General features: G+C 45.7%; 1 protein-coding gene across 17 annotated transcripts in view; it reads left to right on the forward strand.

Moving 5' to 3' along the window:
- Positions 1-15,871, forward strand: part of SUGCT (succinyl-CoA:glutarate-CoA transferase) — a 622,687-nt gene extending 606,816 nt beyond the window's left edge. For 10 of the 17 annotated variants that reach the window (XR_012508284.1, XR_012508287.1, XR_012508285.1 and 7 more), the window contains 6 exons: positions 253-390; positions 6,054-6,227; positions 7,063-7,339; positions 7,468-7,849; positions 8,960-9,979; positions 12,462-15,871. The gene's annotated coding sequence lies outside the window, so the exon portion shown is untranslated. Of the gene's footprint in view, positions 1-252; positions 391-2,293; positions 3,624-6,053; positions 6,228-7,062; positions 7,340-7,467; positions 7,850-8,959; positions 9,980-12,461 lie in introns of all 17 variants that reach the window. The other 7 variants (XR_012508283.1, XR_012508288.1, XR_012508289.1 and 4 more) reach the window with 7 other exon arrangements.
- The last annotated feature ends 4,399 nt before the right edge of the window (positions 15,872-20,270 follow it).

Consider the following 20,270-nt stretch of genomic DNA (forward strand, 5'->3'; position numbering starts at 1 on the left):
TTGACACCTCCTCCAATAGCAGCAGAGCGGGGCTTCCCTGTGTCAGACAGAAACAGGTTATTTCCAAAGCAGCATCCTTTGCAGGTAAAAATCACCCAGTGTGTTCCTTTCTGGGCAGCAAAATATTGATGGCAACACATTCAGTGTCCATCAGGTGGGGTTCTTAACCTGGAATGTTTCAGAATTAGGATTTGATGGGTGTGAGTGAACTCAGGCTCTGAAGTTTTAACTGCATTTTTTTTTAATCCATAGATACTCCCTTTTGTGCCGAGTGTAGACCAGATGTTGATAATATAAATATATAAACATAAATAAGATATGGTTTCTGCCCTCAAAGAGCTCATAAGCCAATAGGAGAGAAAGATGGGACACAGATAAAAGCCCAGGATGGTAAGTGTTTCGATGACTTTGCATATGATCTCACTGGGACTTGCATCCCAGAGGAGCTGAGTCTTGAAATAAGCATTTGCCTGACAGGGTGGGGTGGGGCATTCCATAAAAAAGGGACAAGAAAGCCAAAGGAATGAAGCTGCAGAGCTGGGCGAGGGGGACCAGAACCAAGAGGTGTGGTGAGGAGCAGGGGCAGATTACAGGGGACTGTTTTGCCAGTATTTAGGAGGCTCTGAAGCATTTGAAGCAAAAGAGTGACATGCTCTGATTTGTGGGGTTTATTTTAGAAAATAAATGTGGCAGCGGAGTCATAGATGGGCTAGAGAGTTGTGGGATGGAGACAGAGACCTGTTCAAAGATGACTGCACTCTCCAGGACAATGATGGGGACGCGCTAGATTTGGCCAGAGCAGCGAGATGAGCTGGGAGGGAGGGAACTCAGAGCTTTAAAAAAGATCCCTGTAGACATGAGTCAGTGGGACTGAGGGCTGACTCCCAGACTTTATGGATGAATTACAGTATAACTCGTAAAGGTGGCAGATTGTCTTTTTTTATTTCAGCTTTATTGAGGTATAATTGGCCTGTAAAATTCTAAGATATTTGAAGTGTACACCATGGTGATTTGATACACGTATACATTGAGCAAGATCTCCCCACCCCCACCTAGTTAAATTAACACATCCATCACCTCATATATTTATCATTTTTTTGTGTGTGAGAACATTAAAGTTTTATTCTCTTAGCAAATTTCAATTATTCCATGGAGTGCCATCAATTACAGTCACCATGGTTTACATGAGCTCCTCGGACCTCATTCATCTTATAGCTGAAAGTTTACACCCTTTGAGCAAGCTTGCCCTACTTCCTCCAACTCCCAGCCCCGGCAACCACAACCACTTTCCTACTCTCTGCTTTTATGAGTTTGACTCTTTTTTAAAAAAATAATCCACATATAAGTGACACCATACCTTTCTGACTCGATTATTTCACTTAGCATAATGCCCTCAAGGTCCATCCATGGTGTTGCAAATGGCAGGATTTCCTTCCTTCTTGTGGCAGAATAATATTCCATTGTATATAATATATATGCCACATCTTTATCCATTCATCCATTGACGGACACTGGTTGTTTCCACTTCTTAGCCGTTGGGAACAACGCTGCAATAAACATCAAAGCTTCCTCACAGCAAAAGAAACCATCAACAAAATGAAAAGGCAATCAACTGAATGGGAGAAACTATTTGCTTATATCTGATAAGGGGTTAATATCCAAAATATATAAAGAACTCATCCAACTCAATAGCAAAAACAAACAAGCAAGACCCAAACAATCTGATTTTAAAATGAGCAGCAGAATTGAATAGATCTTTTTCTCTAAAGAAGACGATACAGATGGCCAACAGGCTTATGGAAAGGTGCTCAACATCACTAATCTCTAGGCAACTGCAACTCAAAACCATCAGGAGATGTCACCTCATGCCTGTTAGAATGGCTATCATCAAAGAGACAAAAGGTGTTTAGGCAAGGATGAGGAAAAAAAGGAAACCCTTGTGCTCTCTTGGTGCTACTGTGAATTAGTGCAACCACCATGGACAACAGAATGGAGGTTCCTCAAAAAATTAGAAATAGATCTACCGTATGATCTGACTATTTCACTTCTGGGTATATATCCAAGAGAAATGACAACCATATATTGAAGAGACGTCTGCACTCCCATATTCATTGTAGTGTTATCCACAAAATAACTAGTCACAATAGTTAAGACCGATTGTCTTAATGTCCATTTAAACACTGGGCATATTCAGCATCTCAGATCCTAAAAAGTAGGTTCTGATACTCATCTTCAGGTGTTATAAGAAGATCGTGTCTGATAAAGGACTTTCCCATGATTTCTTCACTTTTAGGATCTGTGGGTCATCAGCTGTACCACACGAAGAGCGTGTCGGAGATCTCAACTTCTACCTGCATTTCCCTTCTGTATTTGCATATCAAATACAAAGTACAAGTATTTTGTTACATTCCTTTTTCTCTCGCAGCTGTCCTTTTTCAATGAATATTGTTATTTTGTTATTCATGCTCACTGTAGGAAGGAGAGCACCACACCACTGAAAAAGCAAATAAATAAAACTCATTCCTCAGTTTACCTCCTAGAGAAAGCTCCTGTAGACTTTTTTTGGGGGGGGTATAGAACCATCTAGAAAAGTGCATATACCCTTACAGGAAGGTAGGACTTCTATACACATTTCTTTGTTAGCTGCTTTTTTCACTCAAAAATATATTGTTACATGATCTCCATGTCAATCAGTATGCATTCTGAAGTCATTTTAAATGCCTGCACCATACTTTGGGTATGTATGCACCATAATTGATCTAATCAGTCTCTCCTTGGAAACCATTTACTTTCATTGTTTTGACTAAACAATGCTGTCTTAAGAATCAGAATTGGAATTTGATTGTACCCTACTTACCAGCTCAGAAGTAAGCCTGGTGCTGTGTCGTAGATGCTGGCAGAAGACACGAGACTCCTGGATCAGAGACAAGGGACTTTGCCTGCAGCACAGCAGGCAGTATGAACAGCAACATGGCATTGGTTCCACTGGCCCTTAAACCCCACAGTGGGGATTCCGTGGGCCCAGATGGATGTTGTGCACACCGAGGGTTGGCATGGCTGCTGCAGGATATCCAGCATAAGGAATCTACTTCTGCTGTGTGAGCAGTAAGCCAGCCCGCTCTTCCCCCCTGGAAGAGACATCACCACATCCTTCAAGCTCACTTGGTTTAACCACAAGTCTGAGAAATGGCCCAGGTAAAGAGTTGTAAGGATGCTGCATTCCTGGCAGACCCGGCAAGGGGTGTAGGAGCACAGGGGAACCATGAAGGACTATCTCGAAACAATAAGCATCCTTTTCTAAAACCTTTAAATACCTTCAGGGTAAATTCAAAGGAATGAAATGACTCAACCGAAGAGTTTGCCCTCCTGTAGACTTTCTGTACCTGTTACCAAATGACCTTCTAGAAACCCACTCTTGCAGGTTTGCTTTCTCAATTGTCTGTAAAATGACTCTTGCTGTTCCCTTGCTGGCCCAGGAATGACTTCTGGCTTCCGAGCACTCAGGCCCATGTTGGTGTTCTCTGCTTTTCCAGAGATCTGTCTCACCTGTATTAACAGGGAGGATATTTCAGCAGAGCCATTTCCTGACTGGTGTCAAGCTGAAAATGGATTGCTTGCCCCAGGTTGGTGGGAACAGGAACGCTAAGAAAAGCAACAATCGCAGCTCTCCCCGCCTGCGGGTCCAGTCTCTTCCTACTCAGGAGGCCCGGGCCCCTGTTTTCTCATTTGATCTAACACTACAGACAGGTAGTATGTCGTGTCCGTGTGCTGGTAGGTGACTTTTAATGACATTTCAAGGCATCCCGAAAAACAAAATAATTCTTTGGATTGCTTTTGTCAAATAATAAAACTATTTGACATAAGTTTCATTGAAAACAGATGTGGAAGTATGCAAGTCTTACTTTTTTACTGTCCTTCCCTGGGGGGCTCTTGGTTTATGCCAATCTGAATTTTGATGTTGAAAGTCTCAGTGTCTCTCTCTTTTCCAGGTGTATTGTCTTTAATATGTAGGAAAACTTTGGGAGAGGACCCTTGAGCAGTAGCTAACGCTGCTAAAAGTGAGACTGAACCTTCAGAGAATTAAATAAGGAGGAAAGGTTTGTCCTTGGACCAAGGCCTCCCCTGGGCTAGGACTCTGGTGCATGTGTCCTGGTAGTGGCTGGAGCCAGTGGTTTGAAAGCCTGAGAGACTCTGTTTTTAATCACAGACTCTGCCTATGACTTTGGTGTATTCACTTCTTTTTGGTTTCCTCTTCTGTTAAGTGAGAATGCAAATCTCTGACCTCAATTAGAGAGCCACCTGAAAAGCCTTTGCGTTTATTTAGGTGTGTGAGACCCAAGTATAGACCCCCAGGCACTTTGTATCTCACGGGGAGCCCCCTTTCCTGTGTCCCGCAGCAGTGGCTCTCCGTGGCTTGTCGTGCACATCCTGGCATTGGAAACACATCACTTGAAATGTATGTTGGCGGGTGTGGTATCTCCTTGATGTGGATAAGCTGAGTTCTGCAGAGGGAGGCCCCGAGTATTCTGCCCTCCAGGTGGCTTATTTTTTGTCCCCATACCAGGGAAGCACACCATTTGCTACTGGAATGTTTGAAGGAAAAGTCGATAGTGCCTGAAGAACCACCTTCAAAGAAAAGTGGCTCTAATTCTCTTCCCGGTCTTGTGGTAATGTTATCAAAGAGTGCTTTCCAGGCAGGGAAGATCAGTCACTGTTATGGCTGAATGTCTGTGTCCCTCACTCAAATACTCTTACGTTGAAGCCCTAACCTCCAATGCGACTGTATTTGGAAATAGGGCCTGAGAGGAGCTGATAAAGGTTACATGAGGTCATAGGGGTGGAGCCCTAATCAGACAGTGTTGGTGCCTTTATAGAAAGAGGAAGAGACACCAGAGCTTTATCTCTCCACCATGTGAGGCTGCACCAAAAAGGCAGCTGTCTGCAAGTCAGAAAGAGAGTTCTCACCAGGAGCCCACCCTGCCAGTCCTTGATCTGGGACTTCTGGTGCTCAGAACTGTGAGAAAAGACATTTCTGTTGTTGAAGCCCACAGGCTGTGGCATTTTGTCATGGAAGCCTGAGCAGATGGACAAAGTCATGTAAACACTCCAGAAAGAGTCACTATGATGGGGCAGGAGGGAATCCAGTCACCTTTGAGATGACATGTCAAAGTGTCCAAGGGTGGCATGTCACCCTTACTGGGTATCAGACCAGTCCTCTCAGATCTCTTCTTGAGAAAACACAAATGTGAGGCAAACCCCCCAAAAGCTGATTATGTGGGCTCTTAGCTATGCTGAGCTATTTTTTTCCATTTTTCTGTGAAATTTATGCAGATCCCAAGTATCCAGATGCTCATCAAAATTTAATAGGAAGTACTTGCTGAATCATCTGCCTTGCAATCTCTAGATTAAAGTTTTCTGAAAGCAGATAAATCATATTTACTATGGAACCCACGCACCTGGCATTACTATTTGTGGTCAATAAATATTAGTCTCAAGATGAATAAATCAATGTATGAATGAATGAGTAGTAAATGAAGTCTCAACTGACTATAGTGTCTGGTCAGTTTTCCAGGTCATTCCACATTTCTTCTATCTTCACAATAACCTTCTTTACCCAGTTTTCTATAGATTTCCTTTCAAGTAACCTAAAGAAGCCTGAAGAGATCTTCATTGAGTTCCTGTCTGTAAAGGAATAAAAATTCAGAAGCAGGCATCTCAGGGACCATCTTTCTTGAATATATAGTGTGTTCCTCTGACTCCCTAGATGTGCGTGGCTTCTGTGGGCCCCGTGCCACAGTTGAGATGTTCAAATCATTTGAGTCGGTTTCATATGCTTGAAAGGAGTGCAAGATCCTGTTACTTCTATGCTCAAGAAGCTGCTTCTTCTGTTCACAAATATCAGAACAACCCAACTCACAGGGTAGTAAACCAGTCGTATTTTCCTGTCTATGTATGTTACAGAGTCTAAGGTAGGTGGTCCAGGGCTGATATCCGGATTCAATGATCTTTCAGCTCTGTAGCTTTTTTTTTTTTTTTTTTTTAATGTTTTTCAGGTGGCTTCTGCCCGTCCAGGCATAACATCTGCTTTCTAGTCAGCCAGAAATGGGAGGGGCACATCTCTGCCTTTTTATTTTGGAACCCAGAATCCAGCCCAGGGAGTGATGCCTGCATCTTTTCAGCCAGAACTGTGTTGTATAGCTACCCTTAGATGCAAGGATAAGAGGAAGGTAAGGATGAAGTTGGCTGAGAGTGTGTGTGGCATGAATCGACGTCCCCTCTCTTTCACACTATCTCAAGGAAGAAGAGGAAGATTTTGGAGAATCCCAAACAGGACTTGGAGATGGGGAAATAAGAGTGGCTTCTGAGAGTTTAGCAGTAAGAGATTGATGGGCATTTCTTTCTCAGCCTTCAGTAAGCTTCATGGAGACTCAAGGCTGTGTCACCTTGTTCCAATCCAAAAAGTCATCCCAGGATGCAGTGTTCCTCCTTATGTGAACCAATCATGATTAGGGGGACTTCTGCTGAGGGTCAAGGCTGGATTGTTCATTGGTGAGGTGTCACCCAACATACTGATGGCTATTTTCAGAGGAATGAGAGTCATTTTGAGCCAGGGAGCCTTGAGGTGGGTCCACCTAACCTTGAGTGGGTACACAGGAACGGAAAGCAATTCCCAAGATTGCCTTCTGATGTCCTCAGCATGCTCCTGAGGTGGTTTTAGGGACCCTGGAGAACAGAGGTCTGTCTTAGCATCCAAAAGCAAGCCTGAATCCCAGCTCTGGCCCATGACTTGGGGCAAATCTTTCCTTAAGCCTCCATTATCTCATCTGTGAAGTAAGACTAGAAATAGCCAAGGATTAAATGAGAAAATGGAATAAGCACTCTGACAGGCCTAAAGCTTGGTACAGAGAAAGTGTGTTATGATTTTTAGAACAGTGCCAAGCTGGGACTAATTTTGGTGGTCATTGATATGTTTCACGTAACTGAATCTGATCTCACGGACATATGTCATTAATATTTACCCCCAAAATCTTCTTTCCCATAACCTATCTTTGGTTCTTCCAGGCCTTCTGTCACTTCTCACCAGCCATGTCCTCTTTCATGAGTGGCTGGGGAGAGAGTCGTATGTGTACAGAGCACATGTCTTCCAGAACCAAGAGCTGTGTCTCATAATCCCATTTGCAGTGTATGCAAGTTGAGAAGGGAAAGCCTGGCATCCCCCTGCTCACTGGAGCTCACACAGAACCCAAAGGGTTAAAGCAGCATCCCAACGAGCTGCATGCGAGAGTCTCTAACAGGCTGTCCAGGGAGACAGTCACTTGACCACGCTACGTTCAATGAGGTAATGGTCCCACATGCATCCTCTTCTCTTGGGAGAAGGTGTGTGAGATGTAAATAAATGATCAGGTTACAGAATTAACTCTGAATGACCAATTTTGGTTCAAGTAAAGGTCTTCTCCTACCTCACAGATCCCTGGCGATAAATCTTTCAGCAACAGGTTGATCCCTCTCCGAAACAGACTGTCCAGCAACGTTTCCACCTTCGGCACTTGTCGGGACGGAGTGAGTGCGAGGCGGGGGCCCAGCCACGCACGCAACCAACCGCAGACTAACACCTTGACGGGCTTCCTCTTTCAAGGGCCGACTGGTCGATACTCTGGCTACTACTGGGAGGGAGAGAAAAGGGAACAGTTTGCAAAGCCAATAGTAACAGCAAACACAGCAGACCATCTGCGAAAGGGAGCTGCTGATCTGACTTCCAGAGGCTGAAGCAACAAGGTGAAAGGGGCAGGACCCAGGACCCAGCTCCATGTCACTTCCAACGCCTCGCTCCTCTCAGGCTTCCCTTGGGGTAGGTTATTTAAAGTCTTTCATGAGTCTCTGCAAATTCACAATGCAGCGAGCACGTGCTGATTATAACCAGGTCTAGCGTGTCCCTGGGAAAAGGAGTATGAAGGAAGGAGGGCTTCAGCATTGCTCCGGGGATTCTTCGGTGACACGGGGCATGCGGGCTGATCCTTAGCCCCCAGGTGTGCCCCTCCACCTAGCACCCGGATGCACACTGTGGCTCTGATTGGCAGCAACACCTTTCTCTCTGTGGCCCCTGTGCTCCTGGGCCTCAGAGTCTAGGTGGGTGACAGGCAAGGTAATCTCACGATGCGCAAGTGCAGAGGAAGTTATGGCTGCAGGGCTGAGAGAAGCAGGGAGTGAGACTTGGTTTGGGGGGTTTGTAGCAAGACCAGGAGGATAAGGCTAAGCCAAGGACAAGAGGATGAGCAGTCCAGTCTGAAACAAAACCTTGCACCTGTCAAGGCTGTGGGGCAGAAAAGGACAGACACGCTCCAGGAACCAAGGGGAGATGGGTGTGAAGGGGACAAAGCTAGAAAAGGAGAGAAGGCATGAGATGAGGGTATTGAAATGTGCACGAGACAGACACTGCAGGCCGAGTGAAGGCTCTCCAACCATCTTCTTCCTGTGTGGGAAGGACTGAATGGCTGGAAGCGTTTTGGTTTGGGATTTATGAAGATGGCGTGACGGACAGCTCTCATTGCTGGCCGTCGTGTCATCTGTCTTGCATAGTCCATGCTGACCGTCCCTGATGGGGTGGAGGGCTCCATACATCTAGAGCCCCTTGTCCCCCATGCCTTCTCCCTAACAGTCCTCCACCTGTGTCTCCACAAAATATTAAACTCCTTGTCTGTACTTCCTGTTTACAAGCTCCAAGACATCCAAAAGTCAATGGGACCCAATCCATTGGGATCCTTTTATCCTCTTTTGAGAAACGTGGCTCCTGTCATGCTACCTTATAGCCACACACCAACTCTTCCCCTAGATTCGAACCTGGCCCCCGAATACCCGTGAATCTGATATGTTGGACTTACTAATCTAAAGACCAGGAATGTTGTACCAAAATGCTTTACCTTGATGTAGTTACTAAAAACGTATTTGTGTTTTCTCCAAGTGCTGTGCACTCACCAGACCACAGAAGGTCAGCGCATGATGGCCTGATGAGCGGCTTGGAGCCTACATCATCCCTGGGCCTCCTGGAGACGCTGCAGCCGTGCAGGCCCCTCGGGGGCCAGGATGCATCTGGTGAAACTTCATTTCAGCACAGGTGTTGGTGACATGGTCAAGTCGTGTAGACATGAGAGATTTAGTTGCTCCTTCCCTTGGTGGCCTGTCTATACAGCTCCATAGGGGGAGAGGTGGGGATGTTTCTGCCCCACCACTCAGAGACGGAAGGAAGAATAAATCCCAGCACTTGGAACCTCCAATCAAGCCACCTTTTTTGTATCCTTTGGTATAAGGGAGATGTTGGGGACTGAAACGTACGTTGAGAAAGGTGAAAGCTTGCTTTCTTAGTGGTCTTTTGGCAAAAGGATTATTGATAGCGTAGTGAAGTTGGCCAGGGGAAAAGTTCTCCAATCAGACTTCCAATCCCAGCCCTACCACTTCCTGGGTATGTGTCTTCGTCTGTTTGGGCTGCCAGATCAAATTAGACTGGAAGGCAATTTATGCTAAACTACAGACATTTATTTCTCATGGTTCTGGAGGCTGGAAGTCTGAGATAAGGGTGCCAGTGTGGGCCAGCACCTTTGCCTCCTTATAACAAGGATTACCTTTCATCCTGTTTTTAATAACATGCCCCTCCTTTCTGTCTGAGACCTCCCCATAATCCCACCAATGTCCATATGTCTAACATGTACCTCAAAACTCTTCCAGGCTCGACCTAGTACCCAGTTCCAAAGCCTTTTTATAACAGGTATTCGTTACAGCAACAACCCTCTTCTCAGTAGCAAAATCTTAAGTCTCTTCAAGCTGTCATAACAAAATACAAGACATTGGGTGGCTAAAACAGCAGAAATTTATTTTCTCACAGTTCTGGAGGCTGGATATCCCAAGATCTCTAGTCAGCAAACTGGACCCAGGAGAGGAGGTCCAGTCTGAGTCCAAAGGCCTGAGAACCAGGAAGGTCAATGGTGTAAGTTCCAAACCAAGGCCTGGAGAACCAATGTCTCTGATCACACAGTCAGGCAGGGGAAGCTCTCTCTTGGCAGCCTTTTTGTTCTATTCAGGTCAGTTGATTGAATGAGGTTCACCCACACTAGGAAGAGCAAACTGCTTTATCCAGTCTGCTGATTCAAAGGTTAATCTCGTCCCGAAACTCCGCACAGACACAACCAGGATATGTTTGAACAAATGTCCGAGGGCCTTGCAGCCTGGTCAAGTTGACACAGAATTAACCATCAGTATGTGGTGCCCCAAAGTCTCCTCCTCCGTGTTTATCAGTTTCTTCAGCTGTAAAATGGGGATAATAATAAAACCAGCCCCATAAAGTTGCTTCGAAGAGCAAACTTTTTAATATGAGTGTGGACACTTGGCAGTGCCAGGCCCAGTGAGGACTCAGTAGCTGATGGCTAGTAGTAGCATCACTGGGTTGTACCCTCACCCATTACACGTCTACCTTGAAAACTAGAATTTTCACAAATGAGTTCAGGTCACCCCTGAGTATGCTGCCATGTTAGTCGTCTTCATCTCAAGCAGATCATCCCAGGACAATACGACCCGGCACTGGAACCCACTGACACTACGCAGCCTTCCTGGGCTCTTCTGCATGAGAGGCGCGTTTGGACCAGTTAAAAATACACATCCCAGGCTCCACACAAAGGGCTGCTTTAGAGCAGCCCCTATTGGGCACAAGGGCCAGGGATCTGCATTTTTAACTAGAGCCTCAGATAACTCTGATGTGCAAGAGATGCTGAGAACCACTGCCGTCGGGGAACTCAGCACAGGATACTGACTCATTATTTCCTTCACTTTGTTTTATTACATTTATTTGTATGTGCCTTCACGTTCTTGCCCCATTTGAGTTTCTGTTAGCATTTCATCATCCTGGTTGTATATCCTTGTCCTTCAGGGTGGGGTTCAGGGAAGTCTTCTGCTCTGGCTGAGCTTGTGGTCCAAGGTCTCCTCACCCCCGGCCTGTTTACTGCTACCAGCGACATCACGCCCTTGCTAACCCTCAATCATAACAGACAGGCCTGCCCACTCCCTCCTGATTTATCCTGTATTGCGTTGCCTCCTCACCCCGACCCCCTCTTCTTGGTGATTTAAGGAGCTGTTTTTGTTGTTTCTAGAGCCAACACATCTGTCATCCATCCCCCTCCATCTTTAAAAACATTGGAAAATCACTGGTTGCTGAGCACAAAGTGAAGCTTGCACCAGAGGACCATTTCTTTTGAAAATGGCTCTCCCTTAGTGGGACTGGATTGTCTGGGCTTCCACTCTTGCTGCCATTTAGATCAGACCCTTAAACTCAAGTAGACAGCGATGCTTCTCAGCCTGGGTTTGTAGATAGAATGGCCTAATCTTGTGAAGTCAAGTCAACTTTGTGGTTCATCCGTAATTTCTCCTTTTTGCAGACGACTGACTTTCTCCACAAACACAGAAAATTAAGCCATGGCGACAACTGAGGAAATAATAGGGCACAACATGTGTTCATGGTGGACTGTGAATAGACTGGATTAAGAGCTGGTCTGCCTCTAGTGGCATTCTATCTATCATGAGAGCCTTACTAACAGGAAATAGCAGAAATCAAGTTTAGTTAACCTAAAGAAAGGAGGAATTTGCTGGAGGAGATCAGAGAACTCCCAGAAATGTCAGGCTCAGGGCACAGGTAGGAAACTCAGAAGCCTGGGTAGCTGGACCTCTTGGAGAATGTGGTCATCACAGGAGCCTGGGAAGGGGCTGGGCAGTGCCCCCAAAGACAGTCACTTCCAGGTTCAGAGCCCGGGCAGGAGTTCTGATTGGCTGACTTCCACCGCATGACCACCTTCCCGCTGCCAGAGACCCTCCCTTAGAACTTCCGTAATGGGAGATGAGCCTTCATCCTCTCACCCAGGGTTCCCCCAAAAGACTAAGAAGATTTGGATGTTGTGTAGTCTTAGGACAAAAGCCCACCCCAGATAGGATTCACATTCCCCCATTCCCACTGCAATAATAATAGGCATCAGTTGCTGAGGACCCCTGTTTCTCCACACACTGGGCTAGACGCTCCACGTGTGGAATCTCTCGTCCTTACCACCGCCCTCTAAAGTAGCTAGCAGGATGTACTTTTTACAGCTGAAGAAACTGAGCCTTGAAGAGGTTAAGTAACTTTTCTGTAGCTGTGCAGGTGATAAGTGATGAGCCCAGGCTCCTCTGAGCCCAGAACTGGTGGCTGGTCCACTCCATCACACTTCTGCCTCTCTGTGTTATTTTCACAGAAGTTTTTGCCTGTATCCCAAGCAGACCACACAAATAGGACTTGTTTCCACGCTATTACATCCACGTTTGAATGATAAAGGGTATTGACAGATTTATCTCTAAGGTTCCTTCCATCTGTATCTTTCTATGTTTCTATAACTAAATTCTGATGACTACCTTTTTTTTTTTTTAATTAATTAATTTTTTTTTTTTTTTAGTGGAGGTACTGGAGATGGAACCCAGGACCTTGTGCATTCTAGGCATATGCTGTACCACTGAGCTGTACCCACCCCACCTGATGACTTCCATTTTAAAATGGCATTGAGCATGTAACTGCAGAGCAGATCTGGCTGCTGTTGGTGGAACCATTAACAATTTCAAGTGCGATGCTGTCTTCTTTGGTCCTATGCAGCTTCCCCTGGAAGACTGTACCTCCCCTGCCAAAGCGAGTCCCTGAAATCTGTTCGGAAACTAACCACAGGCCTGTGTCCCAGTGGAAGTGGCTGCTGAACACAATTCCTGCTGTCTGGCTGGTGATGTGCTAATCACCCTTTGTTGTTCTAAACAAATACGTCTCAGCAGAGACTCAAAGGAACTTTTTCAGAGAAGAAAGTGGATGTGTTCACACCGCTTTTATGTGGGCAGAATGAGCAATGCTTAGTCAAATAATCACTCCTGATTCTCTCTTGGGCATATGTGGTTTGGACTAGAAACTAAAAGCTACTTGGACAATTTTGCAGAACCTTATCGCTGGCTTCGGTCTGGAGCTCCTGTCTGAAACAGCAGGTAGCATCAGGGCATTACAAGACATACGCGTTGGGTTGGGTGTGTTCCTCCTTCATGAGGCGCAGTTTGTGATTCATCTATTTAATTGTGCTGTAAACGGACATTTATGGAGCACCTCCTTGGGGCTAGGACTTGTATCAGTATTGAGATTTTACTTACAAAAAAAAAAAAGACAAAATCCCTAGCAGGTGGTATGGCAGTGTCAGGGGAGCAGGTAGACATGAAAACAGAATGAAAATGCAGGATGATGGAAATGTCATGTTATGAATGCCTGGAGAGTGTGGTACAGGAGCACAGAGAAGGGACTGACTAGATGTTTTGGGGGTAAATCTGGAAAGAAATAAAGAGAAGTATTTGAGTGGAGTCGTAATGAAAACAGTGTAACCAGAACATTACGTGGGAGGCTCTTTGTAGCTGGAGGTCAAAAGTCTGCAAGTTTTAGGACCTACAAAGTTCAGGATGACTGTGAGTGACATAGGAGGGGGTTAATCAAAGAGTGAAAGGAGAATTTTAAAAGGAGCTAAAACAGACCCTGATACGAATAGTCATAGACATCATGCAAAGACCTTGGATTATGTTAACAGGCTTTTCACGCGGAAGAGGGGTGTGATGGGACTATATCTGAGAATGACCGCTCTGTTGACAGAAGAATGAATTAGAGCAGAAAGAGGACAGGAGACCTTACAGACAGCCAGGCTGCAGGTGCAGTTTTACCATTTTGGTGACAATTTATGGAAGAATGAGAAGGTTTACCGTTCTCCCACAGTCTCTTTAAAAACGTGAACGCCGTAAGGGCCAAATAGGAGAATTTCATGGAGTATTTTCATTAAAAAATAATTACAGAGATTATTTTCTTTTACTGGCCTGAAATCTTAAAAAAAAAAAAAAAAGACAGTAGGCCAATACAGTAAATCTTGCCTTTTCTAACATAAATTTTATATAGCGTGAGACAAATTTTGTCTTCTAACCCGTAAGATGATTAACAGCAAAGTCGTCAATTATGGAGAATCAGTAAGTTGTTAAAGAATACTGCTTCTTAATTGAAGGCTTTTACACTAGTTGTCTACCTCCTGAAAGGACTTATTTCCCCATTCAGTGCTAAATTTAAGGACCCCTTTCAAACATCCATCATGTATCATTGAACCGGATCAGAAGACGTGAGTGTGGACTGCTTTAAGGCATGTCAAAATGAGTAACTGTTTTAGTAAGCTGTTCTATTTCTAATACAAGCCGGTGAAAAAACAATGAGCCAGTCTCCAGTGTTAAGATGGGAAAATATGAAAACCATCCCGGCTTACTCCACTCATCACCATGGTTTCATCATCTATTACACAGTAAAACAAACACAGCCACTGACTATAACCCTTAATGAGCATATGTGACTCTGATAATGTTTATCGGGTTTATTTGTTTGAGGCCAACTGAAATGAAAAGAAAACAGTGCAGCGTTGGGTCATTAGTCTCTTCTGACGTGTGCTGTAACTCTAAGGAAAACATTAGTAGCCTATTTTTAGCAAGTACCTTCATCCACTGAAGTGATAATGGCCCAAGGAATAATCCCTGGGATGGAACACAGAAATTCCAGGAATTAAACGTTCTTGCTCATCTGTGCTACGGTCACAGGAAATCTATCAGCGCCGTCCTTTCTCATCAACATCGAGAAATGTTTCACATCAGACCGTTATGCAATCCTCTCCAACTAGACTGCCTTCTGCCTTCATCTCTGCTAAGTCGGGGTCCTCCCAGACAGAAGAAATGAAAAACGTCACCTCCTCCCGGAAGCCTCTCTTTGCCTGTAAACGTTAGCCCTTGTACTTTATATTATTTTCATTTATGTAATCTGTCTATTTTATGTTCTTTTCAATCTTCAAAAATCCTATTGAAAAAACTCATACAGAAATGACAAAAGCAAGACATCTTTCTAGATTCCACTGCGATTGGTGTATGTGGAAGGAGGCAGATAGATAAAAAAGGTAGTTTCTTCCCTGTGGGGGTACAAAACCCAGCAGAAGGGATAAGGCAGATGGAGAGGGTCAGAGAGTGGTCCTCAGCATCTGAGAGGGACGCAGCCGCTGTCACCAACCCCGGGACTCAGTGATTGACAAAGAGTGTGTGTGGACATGAGGGGGTGGCCACCAGCCAGGCTGGTGGGGTGGAGGGAGAGGAGGGCCTGGGCAGGGGTTTGAAAACTATCAGGAGGCACTGGAGAGTCAGAACAGGGCCTTTGGAATAAACAAAACAGATACGAGTTAAAATATGGGACCTTCTGTCTGTGTGATTTTGATAAGTTACACCACGATTTTGGGGCATATGAGATGACTGTTACCACAAATGAGATTCTGTGAAAAGACTCATTAAATTGTCCAGGTTACAAGTTCTCACTGAAGGGCATTTATGGTCCTTATTGCTATGATTTGATGCTTCTCAGGGAGTTTGCCTCCCCATTCCTTCCCCCATTGGGGACTCATTGTATTTAATTGTGAAGTGTCTCCCAAGGGACTGTATGTGGGGAATTCAGAAGAAAAGGAGTCCTCTGACTTTGGGGGTGGGGCTCAGAGTGGGCTTCGTCGAGGAGATACCACTTCAGCTGGTTTGTAAGAGTCAGTTATGATTTGAGGAAGCAGCGATGAAGAAGACGGACCACCCACCCATGAGCCAAATAATAAATGGAGAACATTTACACACTTCTTTCTTGGTGTTCCAAGATGAGTTCCAGGCCTTTGTTGGATACTCCCTCCAGAAATGGTAAGCTTCTTAGAGCAGGGACCATGATTTTACATCTTATTTATTATCCCCACAGAGAAGCCAATAGAAATAAAATAAATGCTTTTTGTTGATGGTCTGGGGCCTGTGTGGAAGCCATTCTTATAACTGAAAGCTTATTTGATGCACTTTGCAACCTCCCTCTCTCTCTCAGAAACAGAAAAGGAAGCTTGGAGAAAACCAGGATGGATCCAGGAAGTAGGATGCAACTGTGTTGTACCAGATGGTTTAACTTGTGTGAGCTCCATCTGTACCCTCTAAAGAGCATGGTGTCTGTAATAGGATCATGGTGCTTTGGGTTTCTTAATCTTTTGTAATTCCTCACTCATTGGTAAATGCTTTTATTTTATTTGTAAAATTTCCAACATGTTTCCAGCTATGCAAAGAGGCAACTGCCATTCTGTGACCACAGAGGGGGAGCCCTGAGTTGCTAGAGGACAGCTGTGGGCCTGCAGGACGGGTAAGAACTGCTTCTCTCCTGCTGTGAGAAAGCTTCCCTAGGAAGGCTGGGCCAGAGAGGCCTCGTATGGAAGAGTTCTGGTGACAAAGGGAAGAGATGTGGCTTTGGAGTGAGCCAGACACAGCAACAGCCCCACTGACTGGCACTGTCAGCCTAGTAAAGAATTCTCTCTTTGCCTATAAAGTAGGGAAAGAAAACATATCTACAAGTTGTAAGGATTCAAGAAGTGTCTTCAAGAGCAAGCGTGTTGTGAGTTGTGTCATGAGATAGACAGACACAGAGATACAGAGGAGTGGGGAGAGGGAGAAAGTGAAGGACGTGAGGGGACAGGATTAGGAGTCAGGACCGGGGACCTCGTTAAAATCCAGATTCTGATTCCAGAGGTCTTGAATGAGGCCTGAGTTTCTGCATTTCCAGCCGCCAACCCCCGGCAATGCTGCCCTGCTGGTTCGGGGACCACTGGGGTAGCCAGGCTCGAGGTGGACCTCATCACCCTGATTTTCATTCCCCAGAAGCCCTCCCCACCACCCGGCAGCTGGCAGCCCTGGGTGTGTCCAGATCCTGTGTGCTGTGCGCTCACTGCACAGAGGACAAAGCAGGGTTACGGTGGGCGAAGGCTATGTCCTGTCATCCCTGCTTATCCTGAGAAGCTGAGCTGGAGGCTCCTTCACCAGTGGAGCTGAGCTCCTGAGTCAGGAAGCATTGGTGGAATCATGGCCAAGGCCTGGGTGGAGGGCTCCTCGGGGGGAACGGGGGGAAATGAAAGTCTCTGTGTCACATGTTCTCACCATGGGTGGGTGTTCACATCTCACTGCACAGGAAACAGCTTCATCTGCAGTCTCCTTTATGGGTCCTGGGAAAGCAAATCACTCCCTGGGTGGAAGGTGCGTAAGAAGGTGACTTGTTTCCCATCGGCAAGAATGGTACCTGTGGCCCGAATCCAGTCCTAGGGTTCTGCACATTTGAGATGCAACTGAAGAGCAACAGATTGGGAGTCAGAAGAACTGGATGTCACTCAGAGCTTGGGAATGACCTGCGTGTGTCCTTGGACTAGCTACCCTGCCTCCCAGAGACCAGAGTTTTCATCTGTAAAAGAGACATTATCAAATAGCACAACCTTTCCAACAACCCTATTATGAAGAATGAGTGAGAAAATACAGGGAAGAACTTTGAAAACCAAATAAAACATCACACAGTTACAAAGGAGATTAGGAACAGGAGTTCTAAGGCACTTTAGCCACCCAATTGCCCACCTATAAAATTATGTCCCAGACTCTCGCACCCTATTAGGTGGGACCTAAATATACCTGAGGAAGGGGCTAAGTGGAGAGAAAGGTGTGTGTGCTACTCAGGAAATCCATCAGGAAGTCTGTCCTCATTCACGTGGTGTGGTCACTGCTGCCCCAAAGTTTGGGATGCCTGTCAGGACAGGGACAGCCAAAGCAAGGCTGCAAATAGTGGACCAACAGGTGTGCAATGGGCATTTAGCTTAAAGGTAAAGGGATCTATCTGCTTTAATAAAGCACATTTGAGTAAGAGGACTGAGTCCTGTTTCCTCCGTATCATTGACACTAAAAGGCAAACACCCCCGAAGTCGAACGTAAGGAGTGAAAAGAACAAAGAGCGTATTCATGGCTCTCCTCTCCCAAGGCCTCAGCCCCCTCTCTGGAAGCCTGCCAGCTCCCTACCATTACTGCAGCTCCTTGACCTGAATTAACAAACCCCAGGCCCTTATTTTGAAGAGGTTGACGCACAAGCTCTGGATAGGGTTTCTTGGTGTTTTGGGAAGAAGCGGGACTCACTCCTCAGGAACGATGCAGCACACAGAGCAGGGGATCTGGGACCAGGCCAGAGGAGGGCACAGGAGGTCTGCACCGGCCATGAACTTTTCCTGCGTCTCAGTCCACTCAGTCCTACAACCAGAAGATGACCTCTGACCCTTCAACAGTACGATTCTTGTAGGTGATGAAACTGAGGACACTGAAACTGAAGGGGCCCTAGGTGAGTTCCAGGGCTGGGAACAGAAACAATGAGAAAGTCAAATAATCGGTTCTGTTTGCCCAAAAAATGACTCTTCCATTTAGCCACTGGAATCTGCCTAAATGTTATCTTCTAGGTGTCTCTTTCCCCGACACCCACTGAGCAGATGAACAGCCACCCCAAGATGTGTGCACACATTCCATCCCCTCATCTCCTCCTCTGTCTCAGCATTTGTCAGCCTATGTTTTATTTTTTCATTTTTCTCTCTTCCATCGTGATGATGAAAGTTCCATGATAGTCTGATTTCTTTCTTTACTCTTATATCCCCACCACCATGCATGGCCTGAAAATCATAGGTGTCCAATAAACATCTCTGAATAAATGATACCCTGGTAGCAATGTCCACGAACTCTGCCCTTAGTTTTAGATTATTCTTGTGCTTTGCGCTCATTCTTCTGAGCCCCTCTATATTTTCCTGAGCCATCATCCATCATCATCATCATCACTGTAATCATCACATAAAATTGTGTGTTTCTGTGCAGAATCTGAAAACCTACGGCTCTCCATGGCAACAGCCTCCTGGCGATGATTCACTGGGCAGGAGAGGGACCAATGATTGCACTTCCAGTTAAATATTTCCCAGCCTCCTTCAGGCAGGTCGCTTCCTTTATGAAATCCACATCTTGGGGTATGTTTCTCCCCAGGACATTTACAGAAAGTGACCAGGTTAGTTAGATTTTTTTTCTCAAGTCATAAAATCACTTTCCTGATGATATCATAAATTAGAGGCCAATGGTATGCCGATGTTCGAACTCCCTGAATTGCGTAGTGACTTCCAAGTGGCAAGAAACAAATTTCTCTAGTGTGAGCAGTTTAGTCATAGGCAGGAAAACGTCTTTGGAAAACATCTAACGTATAGTAAATGCTCGACATTTCTGGAGTGAATGCCTGGATGAAACCCGCCTGGATGCTTCCTCTTTCCCGCCTATGTTGGTGGCTTGAATCTGGGGATTTGCGGTAGAGTTAACTACATGTCCGTAGTTTTTTTTCTCCGAAGCCCAGCTGTCCCTGCATAGCCTCTGTCTTCCTGTACATAAAACATTCCTTGTGCATCTGGAGACTTAAAGAAAGGACCCCGCCAGTCTGCACATGAAATTCGCAGCACTCCACTCCTGCACCTGTGGGCTGTGTGATCTGGAATATATTTGTGTTTCCCGGTCACACTTGGAGCAGCGAGATTTGACCTTCAGAAAGCAGTGGTTTGCTGAGAGCCTTTTCTTAGTTCTTTTTAAATCATGTACACATGGTGAGAGCCGGACACCTCTGCCTACCAAAGGCTGAAGGAATGTGCCTCGGAGCCAAGTCTAGACAGAATTCCGAGCCTGGGGAGTCAGTGGGACCGGGAAATCACCACCGGGTCCATGCCAACTTTGTGTCCTGCAACTTTACCATTTTTGTGTTTCTGGATCGTAGCCAGCATGGGAGGCCTCTGGTGCCAAGAATGACCGTAACAAGTGGGTTGAGGTTTCCACTGGAGGTTAATTTAAATGTTCCACCTTCCTTCAGCTCCTCATTTAGAGTGTGTTACATTTCCCGAGGCAACCCCAAGATTTTCCAGGACTCTGCTTTGCTGAGGGAAGGAGCGGGGGGATGCCAAGCCATCCTCTGTCCTGTCTTAGTTTATAGCCACCTGTAATCAATCATCTGGTGAAACGGGGATTTACAAAAACAACTGAATTAGGAAAATACTAATCCCAACTGTCAACGTGACGAGGAAAGTACCGAATCAAAGGGAAGGAGACAGGCACGGTCTTCCCACCTCACTTTCTGCAGACCAGGTGCCCCCTCCCCCTTAACTCATCTCCATCCAAGGCTGTGCCATTGCTGAGCCACACAGCTGGTACCCCATTAAAAGCTGGCACCCCTCTCCCTCGTGTGGTTCCCAGCCTTTATCTTAGACTGCCTGTCTCCACCCATTTCAAAATCTGAGTCTTGAGGACAACATTCTCCCAGCCTCTGACTTTTTTTATGTAGGGTC

The sequence above is a fragment of the Camelus bactrianus genome, chromosome 7 (assembly GCF_048773025.1).
Source record: "Camelus bactrianus isolate YW-2024 breed Bactrian camel chromosome 7, ASM4877302v1, whole genome shotgun sequence".
Lineage (NCBI taxonomy): Eukaryota > Metazoa > Chordata > Mammalia > Artiodactyla > Camelidae > Camelus > Camelus bactrianus.